At 44.9% G+C, this 14,013-nt stretch overlaps 1 protein-coding gene across 3 annotated transcripts in view; it reads left to right on the forward strand.

The window, feature by feature from the left end:
- The window catches only part of WDR93 (WD repeat domain 93), a 1,423,954-nt gene that overhangs the window by 1,336,421 nt on the left and 73,520 nt on the right, over positions 1–14,013 (forward strand). The window lies entirely within an intron of this gene.

Here is a 14,013-nt window from a genome sequence, read left to right on the forward strand (position 1 = left end):
ATGTCTCCTAACTTTCACTGTAGTACTGCTGTTCGAAAATGGTCAAATCTGGTTTTCCAGGAAACCAGGTTCGACATTTTGATTTGGAAACATGTTGGATCTCGTGATTTAAAGTCACACAGTAGTGCGATCGCACAAATCACTTTCAACATAATGAAGGTAAACCATCGTTTTCAGTCAAGCTCACGCCAAATTGCAAACACCACACATCTGTTGGTGGATCCAGTCAGATGACATTTATGTAGGCGACCCTTGGTTTTACCCACTTCATTATCCATTGTGACTAAGGACACCTCTCAATGAGGTGAGGGGACATTACCTAGGAAGAATGGTCCATGGCACTTGTTCCCCCAAGAGACCAATTCACATATCAATGTCCTGGAGATGGGAGCTGTCCTATTAGCGTTGCAGGCAGTTCAAGATGCCCTTCCTCTAGAGACAGTTGCAATTCAGATTGACATGTCTGTAGTCTGGTCATCAACAAACAAGGGGGAGCCCAGTCTTGCCCTCTCTGCAGAGAGGGTGGCAGTGTATGATCTCCAACAACTGCTTTCTAGTTGTAAAACATTCTGGGAAAACTAATGTACTAGTGGCTAAACTAAGCAGGTCCATTCTGATGCCTTATGAGTGGTCTCTCAAACAATCAGTGTTGGAGCAGAGTCCATTGTTGGGGCCAACCTTGCTGTGACCTCTTTGCATCCTCCCACAACAACAAATGCAGCAGGTATTTTACCCTGAAATCCCTCTAGGCAAGTTACAGAGAGATACTCATCTCCATGTTTGGTCATCCTGTCTCCTTTATGCTTATCCACCACTTCCTTTGACCCCCAAGTTCCTACAGAAAGCAGTCTATTTGAGGAGCTCAGTCATTTTCATTGCCTCCCATTGACCTCGGCAGGTGTGGTTCACCTTCCTTTGGTCTCATCTTGTCTATCCTACCTGGATACTGGACCCAACTCAAGATCTCCTCTCACACCCCACAGGGATGAGTCATCCCAGCCCTCAAACTAACTGCATGGCTTCTCCAGTTCCAATAATAGCCAGACAACCCAAGCTTTCTTCCCCAGTATGTACCATTCTGTTATCCTCACAAAAAGATCCCACCAAGAAGGCTTACAAGAGCAAGTGGAAAAGGTTTTCCTTTTGGACATTGAGAAATAATGTTGACCCTTTTACTGCCCCAGTCTCTGCTGTTCTTAGTTTTCTGGCTGCACTTTTCAAAGAAGAACCTAAGATGTTATGTGATCCTATCTCGCCTACATTCTGTACTGATGGGCTCGGAGCCAATCCCTCGGCTCCGACTCGGCACGCTATGCTATCTGAGCTATTTCTTATCCCAGGATGCACCACCACTAATCCCCCCAGATTCTTTGCAGCTTTACAAGCTAAGACGTGGTCTCAACTGGCTGGGCTAAGTACTAATTTATTTTTTCCCTGTCAGGGAATTTTTCGTTTTCAACCCAAAAGCTGTTTTAACAGCTATTGTTGTGTGATACGTGTGTGTATTTGGTGATTTTGTTGAGAGTCGTTCTTTTTGTTAGGGAAGGTTTCCCATTTTAGTTAGAGGGCCTTCTCCCCTGCTATTCTCTTTATTTGTGGCTGCGTAGCGTATTTGTGGGTCAAGTACCCGTTTTAGTTAGAGGGTCTTGACCCTCTCTTTCTGTGTTTTTCCTTGTGCACTGTGTTATTGTAAAAAAAAAAAAAAAAAACTTTATAAACTTTATAATTTGAACTTCTAGCTAGTTTTTCGTGTTATCTTAGATAACTGTGTTTTTCTCTAGTCATGTCCAAAGAACATAAACCCTCCGGTTTGTGGTTTTAAGATGTCCACGACCAGTCTCGTCGTTTACTGTTTAGGGCGCAAGCACCTACAAGAATCATGCGCCTTCTCATCAAGGGTCCTCCAGGAGAGGAAAACAAATTAATCCTTGGGGTTAATCAGCCATCCTTCGAGGAGGCTTTATCTTCTCCCTTCCAAAAGAAGAAAGCGCGGTTCCGACCAGTCAGTCGGAACCGACTGCCAAACTCCCGCGGACGGTGGCCGAGCGCGAACAGTCTGCCTCGCCTCCTCAGCCCACCCCTCCTGGTTTCGAGCCCGGACTGGGGGGCATCAGGCGGAGTCACCTTCATCGGCTCCACTGATATTGGAGCCGGAGGTTTGTTACCCTCAGACTCTTCCCTCTGAGCCGAAGTCCTTATCGCACCGAGGGAATCGGTATCGTCCAGATCATCCAAGATGTCTGATTCGGACATCGACAGGGTGCTCTAAGACTCTTCCAGTCTCCTACTATGGTTCCTCCTCCTCCCAAGTCTCCTCTGGAGTGCCGGGCAGCGGGAGTGCTGCCACTGTCGTGGGCTAACGGAGGTGGGACCCTCCCAGGATTCGGGTGGTCCCGCCTTCAGGGCGTTAGCCAAATCATCTTTGGCTACCTCCACTGTCTCCCCAGCTCCTTCCCTGCATACCGAGACTGGGTCTTTGGCAGTCCCCTGCCAAGAACCCCCAGGAAAAGATCGTGCAAGAGGATCACGTTTGACTCTCTGATGAGTCTCTTACATCAGACACTGATCTCGGATGATGTCTCCTTTGCAGACATCAAACAACGAGGCGGCTGGCAGTCAAACCCCTTCTGCTGATGAGTATTTGATCTTCGGGCGGGGGCGAGGAGTGGCTGGAACTGGTGCCTGGTCGTCGAATCGTCCGTTCTTTCCCACACCCCTGAAAAACCCCTTCCTTCTAAAGGTGTGTGTGGCTAGATGCTTGGTGGTGGCATCTTACCCAGCAAGATGTAGCCATCCTCTAATAAGGAGTCTAGGAGCATGCAGAGGATCTGATTAAAGAACTATCGATACACAAACTCATCCATGAGGCTCATCTTGCGCCGAAGGAGAAGGAGTAGAGCGAGTACACAGGCATTGCTTCACGGAGACAGATGGGTCCTCCTGTTTGGACCCATAAGACTCTGAGAGGGGCACAATTTTCCACCACCTCCGGCCTTATCCCAACTCTTCAGCCTTTCACAGTCCCTGAGGGATTGCCCCACCTAAAAGCCTGGGAAGGTATCACAAAGCTGCTGCAAAGCCCAACGCGGGTCCCCGCAGACCAGATCGGATTAGGGACTTACTCAAGATTCTTTACTTGAGGCCTATTTTGGACCTCAGCATTCTAAACTGTTCAGTCAGAAACAGCCCCAGGGTGTTCACAAGTGCTTGGCAGTCGTGACTGCTCACCTGAGAATAAGATTCATAGGGGTAGATAGACTCAAACAAACCATGCGGGTCTAGGATCAGGAAACAACAAAGCGGGACCTTCGTTGGTGGCTAGTGCCCTCCAATTTGTATCAGGTTGTTCCACCTCCTCCTGCGGCCACTTTGATGACGGACGCCTCCCAGATGGGGTGGGGGTGGCACCCAGAAGAGACCCTGAATGGTAGTCTCGACCAAATGCTTTTCAGCTAGAGCTCATAAGGGGCAAGTCAATGTGAAAGAAAGCAGACTCAGCAGAACTATCCTCTCCTCCCTCCTGATGGTCTCTGAACACATGACAGTTGCAAGATTTTTTCAGCATGGGGAGTTCCGTGTTTGACTCTTAGCGACTCCACTTAACTTAATGGCAAAGAATTCTTTCTCCCTCCTAACCGGGAAGAGCCCCATCTCGCCCTAGCGAGTCATGTGCCCCCTTGGCCCAATCGGGTTTATCCCCAGTTCCTCTCCTTCCCAGGGTGATCCCAAGGCATTCCTCTTGGGGGAGCAAAAGGATCTTTATTTGCTCTATACTGGCGCCTGGCCATGGCTGCCCTATCTTGAGAATATGCTCTGGAAGGTCCATGGTTCTATTATCTCTTCCATAAGTCTGCTACAAAGAAACTCTCTATTCCTGGCAAGTAAACTTATTTTTTTACTTTCTTTTCATCTTTCTTCTCTCAGTTCTACCATCATCAAGGTTCAATATCAGAAATTTCCAATTTTTTCGAATATATAAACCACCTTTAATGTATCCTTTTCTTATTCTAAATAAGAGCTTAGCCACAAGGTCTGTCAAAGCTATGGATACAGGGACTGTAATTACTCAAGCTTATTCTTATTCTAACAAAGAGCCACCTCTGTCAAAGCTCATTCTACAAATGGGCTATGGCTACTCAATAGCATTTCATTCTAAGCTTGCCATTAGTACAAACAAGATCTGGGGATTAGTGGTGGTGCATCCTGGGATAATAAGAGCTCAGCCAAATAGAGGACTTCCTAGCATAGCAGTAGTAGTGAAGAGTGGCCGAGGGATCGCTCCAAGCCCATCAGTAGAAAAAACATCTAAAGTTATGGTGAGTACATAACTAAAAGTTTTCTATGTTTAAACTACAATTGGCCACCATTTAAAATTTTCATGTAGGAGATAAAAAATATTCTTTGTTTTTTTCCAAGCTATGTAAAGCTTTTCTGAAAGGCACTTTTCCCCTTAAACCTTCAATAAAGGATCCTTCACCTCCCTGGGATCAGACTGTGGTGCTACAAGATCTATCTTAGAAACCCTTTGAACCTTCCGCAAAAAATGATTTAAAATTCATGTTATGGAAAACAGCCCTTTTAGTAGCCATCACTTCTGCAAAAAAGAATTTCTGAACTCGAGACTCTTTCATCGACGACTCCCTACATTTCCATAAAGACGGGGTAGCTTTACAAACAAACCCTTCTTTTTTATCTATAGTAGCTTCTGAATCTAACATTAACCAATCCATTCATTTACTGGATTTCTAACCAAAGGAAAATACATGCTACATCTCTTGGATGTGCACAGGCAGTTACGGTTTTATCTACACAGAATGAAACAATTTAGAAAATCAGATCAGCTATGTGTATCCTTTTCATCAAATCAACTGGGTTATCCAGTTTCTAAAGCTGCAGTAGCTAAATGGATAACTAATTGCATTTATTGGAACTACTCCCAACAAGGAATTTCTTTACCAAGACCACCTAAAGCCCACTCAACTAGATACATGGTCACTTCATCTGCTTTTTCGTCAAGAACTTCTATCGATGAAATTTGTGCAGCAGCCACATGGCCCAATGTTCATACCTTTGTTACTCATTGCAAATTTGATATAATATCCAGAAACAGAGCTGACTATGGCTCAGCAGTTTTCCAGAATATCCTTCCATTAGGGCCATCCAAGATTAACATAGCTGGGGACTCAATCCCATTCACTAAGGAAGAATTAAAAGGACAGCATCATCAGATTTAGAAGTTATGTACTCACCATAACTAGGCATCAGTGTTGACCATTTTCATTCTTCCTCAACTTACCCCCATCAATCCCTCTTCCTAAAACTTCTGGAGAAACCTGGTGGAATTCTTATTGGAACCTATAGTTCCGGGATTGAGCCCTATTCTTTGAGCTATCCCTTTCTTTAACTAATTTATGGGGATCTTATGGCAACAAAGTTGATCAGAGGTATTGGTGATGAACTAGGGCATTAGGGGTAGAGGGAGGAGCTCGTGAGTTAGATCTAAAGTCTAAGTATGCAGCCGAGTCATTGAGGAAGAATGAAAATGGACAACACAGATGCCTAGTTATAGTGAGAATGAAAACCATGCACCTGCAGGGGAGTTCCTCAGGATTCTGGGGTGCATGGCATCCATACTATCATGCTTCCCCTGGCCAGACTACATATGAAGAAAATACAGTAATCTGATGTAGTCCTTTTTATTCTTCCTCATGAATGCATCTAGGATCCTATCCTCGGATCCAACTAGTCCACATCTCCAAAACTTTAGATTCGAATCTTGAACTCCTCCTTCTACCCATAATGCTGTATTCCATCCCCAGCTCAACTCCTCAGATCTCATTTGCCATAGTTGGAACAAGATCACAATCCATTCAAGAGCATGAGAATTTGCCTTTTTTGTCTATTTCTCAAAAATTTAGATATCTTAGTATTAAATATTTGAGTTAGTGTTCTCTTCTTCTTCTTTCAGCTTTTCCCAGTTAGGGGTCGCCACAGCAGATCACCTGTCCGCTCATGATTGGCAGTGGAGTTTTATGGTGTCCATTTGCCAGCCCAGCACTCAACCTTCTACAGAAGGCACACACACACACACATGCATGCACTCACACCTAGGGCCAATTTAGAGTGTCCAATCCACCTACAGCAGTTAGTGTTCTCTTCTCCCTTAAAAAAAAAAGAAAAAAAAGAAAAAGCTTCTGTGGAATACTTTAGTTTAGTGCTGGTTATTGTACAGTTTTGTGTGGTTCTTGAGCTGCTGATACAGGGTTAACCTCTGTCTCCTTGGCTATAACCTTTTTGCTTTATAGCTGGTTAATTGTTTGGTTTTGTAGAGTTTGCTGTTTCTGGCCATATTAGACCTACGTTTCATATAGTTTAGTGTTGGTGTGCAGTCTGCTGTTCTTGTGTGCAGTTCTATAATAAGATTGTGGACGTGTCTGAGAAGCCCAATTTTAAGAAATGCACTTCTTGTGGGCATAAGATCCCCAATTCTGATGCCCACAACAAGTGCATTTATTACCTGGGGCCAGAACATCTCAAATTAGCTTGCAAGATATGAGCCTTATTTAACCCCAGGGCCCTTTCTGACTGGGGCCTCTTTTTCTTCTCCTGGGGCTCAAACCCCCTCTAAATCTCATCAAGGATCCTCAGATTCCAAGAAATGAAACCTCCAGAAGCCTCGTAGGGTCTCGTTGAAGCCTCCTGAAAAACATAGAAAGACTTCAGATCTGGCCTCTTCAGATCTGAAAACCGTAGCACCTCTCTCAGATGAACAGGCCTCATCAGATCTGACAGGCACGATTATCATCACCAGCTCTCCTGTTCCATCCACTTCCTGCTCAGACTCCAGACCCTTGGATCTGACATCTAGGAGCCGGTCACTGGAATTTGCTTTGAAACCTGTTTTTCTGGCTCTGCCTGCTCAATTATTTCTAACCCCAAAGAAGCAATCCAGGCCAGATTCTGTGGCATCACAGATCTTCTAGGAGCTTAAAATATATGGACAGGATGAATCGGAGATTCCTTAGGGCTCAGATCCAGATGGGGGTCCTGCCAGCTCCACCCCTTCCTGGATCCGTGAGTACACCGGCCCAATCGATACTGCCTCTTTCTCTGAGCCGATCTGCAGTTTCAGATTCCCAGGATCCTAGATTTCCTAGAGGTTCAGTGTCAGATCTGAGGAAGCTCTCTTCCTTGACTCAGATGTTATCCCTGACCGGTCCTGCTCTGATATATTTGGACCAAGACAGGTCTCGTATCTGAGAGGTTAGTGCTAGATTCAAGGGGTTAGATTTGGCTCCTACTTTGTCAGATCCTTTCCTTCCCCTCAGTGCCTCGGCCCTGGACAGCTCAGATCTGATTCTGTTTGGAGGGCTCTGGCCAGGGGTTGGCCTTTGCCTTCCTTCTTTGGCTACTTTGGCTCCGAGGAAGGGGGAGAGGTTTCCCTGCTTCAGTCAGCTGTCCAGGTAGTAGAAAGGGCTTTCTCTTTCTATAGAGAGTCTTCCTGTCTAGTCTCAGATCCCATCTCTTGCCCATCATTGGGTCCGAGCTCTGAGCCCATCATCTCTGCTCCTCAGAGTCAGCCAGCTCAGGGAAGCCTCCACACGTTTCCCCAGAGGGATTACCCCTTTTTTCCGGCACCTCTCCTGTGCAACCTGTGGAAGAGGTATCTTGGAAGAGAATACGTAAGAGGAGGCACATAGACTCCTCTTTGGAGTCTCTCACAGAAGGCACCAGTTTTGATGAGGGGAGGACCCCCCCCCCCCCGATCGCCATCTGAAGATGTCTTGTTTGAAGACATCCTGGAAATCCTCAAACAGAAAGGTGGCTGATCTTCCCAAACTCCTCCTTCCAAGGAATCAGTGTTTCTGGAGGCTTTTGGGGCTGGCCCATCTACATCTTGGGTGATACCCTTGGCAGATGAACTTATTGACCTGGTTTGCCACCGGGCTTGGAAGGAACTGGACACTGTTGAGCCCATCCCTAAGCTCCTGGATACATTTTTGATTCCCCCTTCAGACAGACCTCACTGAAGCAAGGGAAACCCTGTTGATGCCATAGTTGTTGCAGCAGTCACTAAGCAGAACAAAGCTCCTCTGTCCATCCACTGAACAGGGAGTCCAGATTGATGGACAAATTTTGAAAGAGATTATATACCTCAGCCACATTCACGCTGAAGTCGTTAAATTACCTGGCACATTTTACTTCTCTACAGAGAGACTTGATCAAGGTGCTTTCACACACTCTCTCTCTCAGTCCATGTCTGTGGAGGATCTCAAGAAAGTTTCTTCTCAGCTCGCTACTCTTTCATCCATTGATAATTCATCAATGAGTCTGATCTCCCATACAACGGAGAGTACCTCACAAGCAGCCGGTTTAGGCATAGCAATTAGAAGGCATGCATGGATGGGGCAATGAGGCTTTGTGGAACCCTTTACAGTATATTTTTTAATGCCCCCTTTGATGATTCCTCCTTTTTCGGGCCATAAGTGAAGGATATAGTTACCTGCAGCGAGCTGGAAGGAAAGACCCTGTCCGCCATGGGAATCAATTTTCTACCTCTCAACATACCTTTTCTGGGAACAGTGAGGTGGTTAGAAAATGTGGTTCCTGAAACCTCGGGAACCTTTCCAGAACTACCAAGGGGATACTTCCGTCAGAGGCAGAGGAGGAGGTTTCAATGGCAAACATCACCTCAGAGGCAGAAAATGTCTGCAAAAAACAGGGTTTTAGAGACTCCTTCTCTGATAGGCTCTATCAGGACTCCTGAAGCATTACCTGACTGTCCATCTCTGGAGGCAGTTGGGGTCATTTTTCTCTGCACCTGAATGCCTGGACAATATCACAAAAAGTGCATGGGTGCCAAGCATAATATCCAGAGGTTACTACATACCCTTTTCCCTTTCACCTCCTGTCCAAGGAAGAAACTCCCTGATGTTCCACCCAGTCAGAAGGAATATGTAGTTCAAGAGATTCAAAGGCTGCTAAAATAAAAAAAGAATCATTCAGGAGGTCCCACCTGAGCAAATAGGATTCAGAACTTACTCCATCTTCTTTTTAGTGTCAAAGAAAACAGGGAACCTGGATGAATTTTGGAGCTAAGCAATCAGAATCAGTATGTAAAGCAGTCAAAGTTCCAAATGGTTGTGGTTCAGTGCATCTTGCCTCTTTTGTGCAAGGACGATTGGATGTGTTCTATAGATCTCCAGGATGCATACTCTCATATCAAAATAGACAGGTGCTCCAGGAGATGCCTGCACTTTCAGCTAGGAGCCAATGACTATCAGTTCAGAGTACTTCCATTTAGACTCACCACAGCACCCAGGGTGTTCACCAAATGCATGGCACTCATGGCAGCTCACTTGAGACTCAAAGGATTTCAGGTATTTCTGTATCTCGACGATTGACTCCTCACCACCCCAACCAGGCATCAACTTCTACAAGCCAGGGATTACTTGCTTCCAATCTCAACTCCCTAGCCATTACCATAAATCTTCTCAAATTGATGCAGACTCCTGTACTGACTGGAATTTATAGGAACTCAAATGGATACTCCGACTTAAGTGGCATCATTACCTCTTTATTGCATTACATCATTGAGAAATCAAGTGCAGGACATACTGTCTCATCCATCCCCTCCAGCAAAACTAGTGTTACAAGATCTTGGGCCAATGTCAGCTGCCATTCTTCTAGTTCCTCTAGCAAGATTCTTTATGAGAATCCTTCAGTGGAGACTGGTGGATCAGTGGTCCATTCTTTACCAGTCTGTATCATTTCCCATAAAACTCACTCCAGTTTGCAAATGTCGTGTTTGCTGGCAGATCTAGTCTGATGACCTCTTTCTGGGCAGAACATTCTCTGTTTCTCCCCCTGTAGCCACAGTGACCAAAGATGATTCCAAACTGGGATTGGGGGCATCTCATGGGAAAGATAGTTCAAGGCACGTGGTCCCCCTTGGAGGCAAAGTTGCATATCAGTATCTTAGAGATGAGAGCAGTCCTCCTAATGTTAATAGGTGTGTACTAGGCCAACAGCCCTGGAGCGTTTACAAGCCTAGCCCATAGAAGTGCCTTGGTATCATGCCGCCATTAATTCCTGGTGCCTCTATCAAGTAGAGCCAGTGGAGTGATCCTCGGGATGAACTTTCTATTGCCCATCCACTCATCAAGATTTCTTTTGAAAAGGACTAGTGAGGTGCTCTGCTTGAAATGTATGGGAAGTCTATTTCAGAGCATGGACAGTCTCCGGGTTATGAACCTATCCCTCCAGCATGTTCTGTTGATTGTGGTAATAAGGTTGAGGTCCCTGGAGCGTGTGGTGCAGAGGGATTGGGATTTCTTTAGGCGTAACATTTCTAACAGGGTTGGGTCAGACATGGCTTTGTAAGTCAAGCAGAGATTGCCTCTTAATAGATGATATGAGAAAGAGAAAAGATGGAGTTTTTTTGAGTCTGTCCATGTATTGCATGTGCTTAAGGCCTAGGATCCTCTTTGTGAGGTACTTTTGTGGCCTTTCCAGCTGTTGCAGGTGTTTAGTGAGGTACATGCCAAATTGGGCATTATATGATTGGTCTAATGAGGTAAGAGTAGAGAGAGAGATAATGACCTCTTTCTTCCTGAATGCAAAGCACTTGGTAATGAGATGTGCCACATAGAAGGACTTTCTGACCACAGTGGCAATGTGGTGGTCGAAGGAGAGGTTGCTGTCAACCTGTGTCCCCAGATCTCTTATAATGCCTACAGTGTTCAAAGGGCTACCATCAGTGTGGTAATTAGTGGGAACTGAGTTTTCCCAAAGGGAATGACGACGCATTTTTTTGGCATTAAGCTTGAGGCCATGGTTTTGACACCAGTCGCTGGTCTCAGTGAGGCCTTTCTGTAGGATGTCTACATCACTTGGGGAGTTAATAATGGCTCCCAGCTTGCAATCATCAGTGAACTTGGTCAGCCAGAGTCCCTCCTTGTTGGCCTGAACTCCTGAGAAGTAGATGCCAAATAGGAGAGGACCCAGGACCGATCCCTGTGGGACTCCACTCGTGACTGGTTGGCAGTCTGACTTGGAGTCTGCTACTTTCACACTGTGGGTTCTGTCTGTGAGCCAGTTTGCAACCCACCTAGTGATATAGGGGTTGATGCCTAGTTTGGTGAGTATCAATAGTTCCCGAGTGGCAAGCCTCTCAGGACATTCTCCCTCTAGGGACTATTGCAATCCATTTGGACAACATATCAGTAGTCTAGGATGTCAGCAAACAAAGAGGATCCCGTTCTTACTCATTGTGCAGAGAGGCTATAAGGGACTGGGAATGGGCAACCTCTTCAGACCATTTTCTTATTCCAATGCACATACCAGTAAAAAACAATGCGTTGGCAGACAGACTCAACAGGTCCATTATGATTCCTCACAAGTGGTCCCTCAAACAATAGTGAATATGATATTCAGCCACTAGGGCCAGCCTTGCTGTGACTTATTTGCTCCCCTCAACAAGTGCAGCCAGTACTTTGTTGTGATCCCCCCTCTAAGGGAGTCAGCGAGGGATGCTCTGATCCACTATTGGCCCCTGGGTCTCTTCTGTTCATATCCCCCTCTTCCTCTGATTCTGAGATTACCACAGAAAGCAAGCAGGCTGAAGAGCTCAGTCATCCTCATTGCCCTTCTGACCTCGACAGATTTGGTTCCCCTTCCTCTGATCTCAATTAAGATATTGTCCATGGATATTGGAACCCACTCAAGATCTCCTATCTAATCTGACAGAAATTCAACATCCCAGTCTCCATGCCATCAAGCTGACGGCATGGTTTCTCCACTTCCAGTGATAGAAAGTTTACAGAAGCAAATGAAAAAGATTTTCTTTGTGGGCTTTCAATCAGAATTTCGACCCCTTTTCAGCCTCTACTATGGCTATTAACCTGTTTTTCACTACTCTTTTTAAGGAAGGTGCTAGTTTTTCTACTATTACATTTTATTTGGCAGCTGTATCCAACTTCCATGTGGGAACTGAATCATTATCTCTGGCATCTTCCAGACTGTGTAATGCTTTCATGAAGGGAGTCTTCCTCCTTAGAATTGCAATAAAAGATACCTCTCCTCCTTGGGATTTGACGGTGGTCCTTCAAGGGTTAACTCAAAAACCCTTTGAACTGGTGAACAAGTGCAATATGAAGTTTCTTTCTTGGAAGACAATATTTTTAGTATCTATCACTTCAAATTTCTCAGCTTCAAACCAGGCTTTATTGGCCAGGCCTCCATGCATCATTTTCCATAAAGATAGGGTGTCTGTTCGAACCAACCCTTCATTTCTGCCAAAAGTGGCTACTGAGACTAATATTAACCAGTCCATTCAGTTACCAGTTTTCTTTCCAAATTTTCCTAATAAAGGTGAATATATGCTGCCGTTTTGTGATGTTCACAGACAATTATGTTTTATCTTCACAGAACAAAACAGTACAGGAAATCTGATCAGCTGTTTGTGTCCTTTTACCCAATTGCTTGGGTCAAGCAATTTTCAAAATTACTGTAGCCAAATGGATCACTGATTTATTCTCAAAAGTTTGGAGTTGCCTCAGCCTCCTAGATCTCACTCCACTAGCTCTATAGCTACTTCATATACTTTTTCCTCAAGAGCTCTGCAGCCACAAGGTCCAAAACTCATATCTTTGTTATACATTACAAGTTAGACATTGTTTCCAGAAGCACAGATTCCTTTTCTGTGACAGTGCTCTGGCTTGTCCTTCCTTGAGGGGAAGAATGAAAAGGGCGACATCATATTTAGAAGTAATGTACTTTCCATAACTTGGCATCTGTTTTTTCCATTTTTATTCTTCCGTCCCAGCCATCCCCTGGTCCTGTCACTCCTAGAAAGATCTTTGGATGATATGGGAACCATCATGTTCCTGGTTTGAGCCTCAAGCTTTCTTTTTGTCTGTTCTGTTTCTGTAACACAGTAGGGGTAAGCCAGCAAACCTGATCTGAGGAGTTGAGGATGGAATAGGGCATTATGGGTAGAGGGAGGAGCTCCAGATTGGGATCCAAAGTCTTGTAGATGCGGCTGAGTCAAATTCAAGGATCAGATCCTAGACCCATTCATGAGGAAGAATGAAAATGGCAAAGCAGATGCCAAGTTATGGTAAGTACATAACTTCTAAATATATCAGTCTTGACTCAGTATCTACACCCTTTGTCATTTCAGATCACAGTTGTGGTATTTGTAAAGAGAGAGATTGGATGTTGGGTGAACAAGATAGCTTGCAAGCCAAGTCTTCCATTCTTCCTTCCAGTTTCCCTTCATTCGTTCACCACAGATGCTTCAGACATGGCTTGGGGAGCAGTTCAAATGGGGTAGATGTACAAGCTGTGCGATATCGAAGAGCATAAATATCAGCGAGATGTTGACAGTTATCAGTGCTTTGAAGGCTGTGAAATATCTCTGCTCCCCAGGACCTATGCAGGTGTACACATTCAACACCACAGTCATTCAGTGCATAAACCAACAGGCAGTACCATATCTTATCCCGTTTGCAGAGTTGCTATGATAGCCTGGTAGGTAGCATATAAGCTCAGTTTTGCTCTTCTGGCTTGCAAAACTTGGTTGCAGACATGCTTGCCAGGACCAGGACAGACACCCCCTCCACCATGGAAACTTCATTATGTGGTCTTTCAAGAATTGATCCAACTGTGGGGAATGCTTCAAGCAGATCTGTTTACCTCCTTCATAACAGCTGACTATAGAAATTCTGCCTGCAATACAGATACTTTTTCATTCCCATGAAGATAATGTACATGTATGCCTTTCCGCTGATATCCAGGGCATACCTCAAAACCTCTTAGCAAAGGAAATCTGGACAAACGCAAAAATAAATGGGGGGACAAAGGTCCAAAAATAGGGACAGATTTTAAATATTACACTTATAAGCTTAGAAAGCCACTAGAATAACAGTCTTTTTGTTAACATACATTTTCTGAAGGATGTGAAGTCCGAAACTAAAATGTGTGTTATTATTTATTGACTTCAATCCCTAG

The sequence above is a fragment of the Protopterus annectens genome, chromosome 7.part0 (assembly GCF_019279795.1).
Source record: "Protopterus annectens isolate FY-2018-M chromosome 7.part0, PAN1.0, whole genome shotgun sequence".
Taxonomy (NCBI): domain Eukaryota; kingdom Metazoa; phylum Chordata; order Ceratodontiformes; family Protopteridae; genus Protopterus; species Protopterus annectens.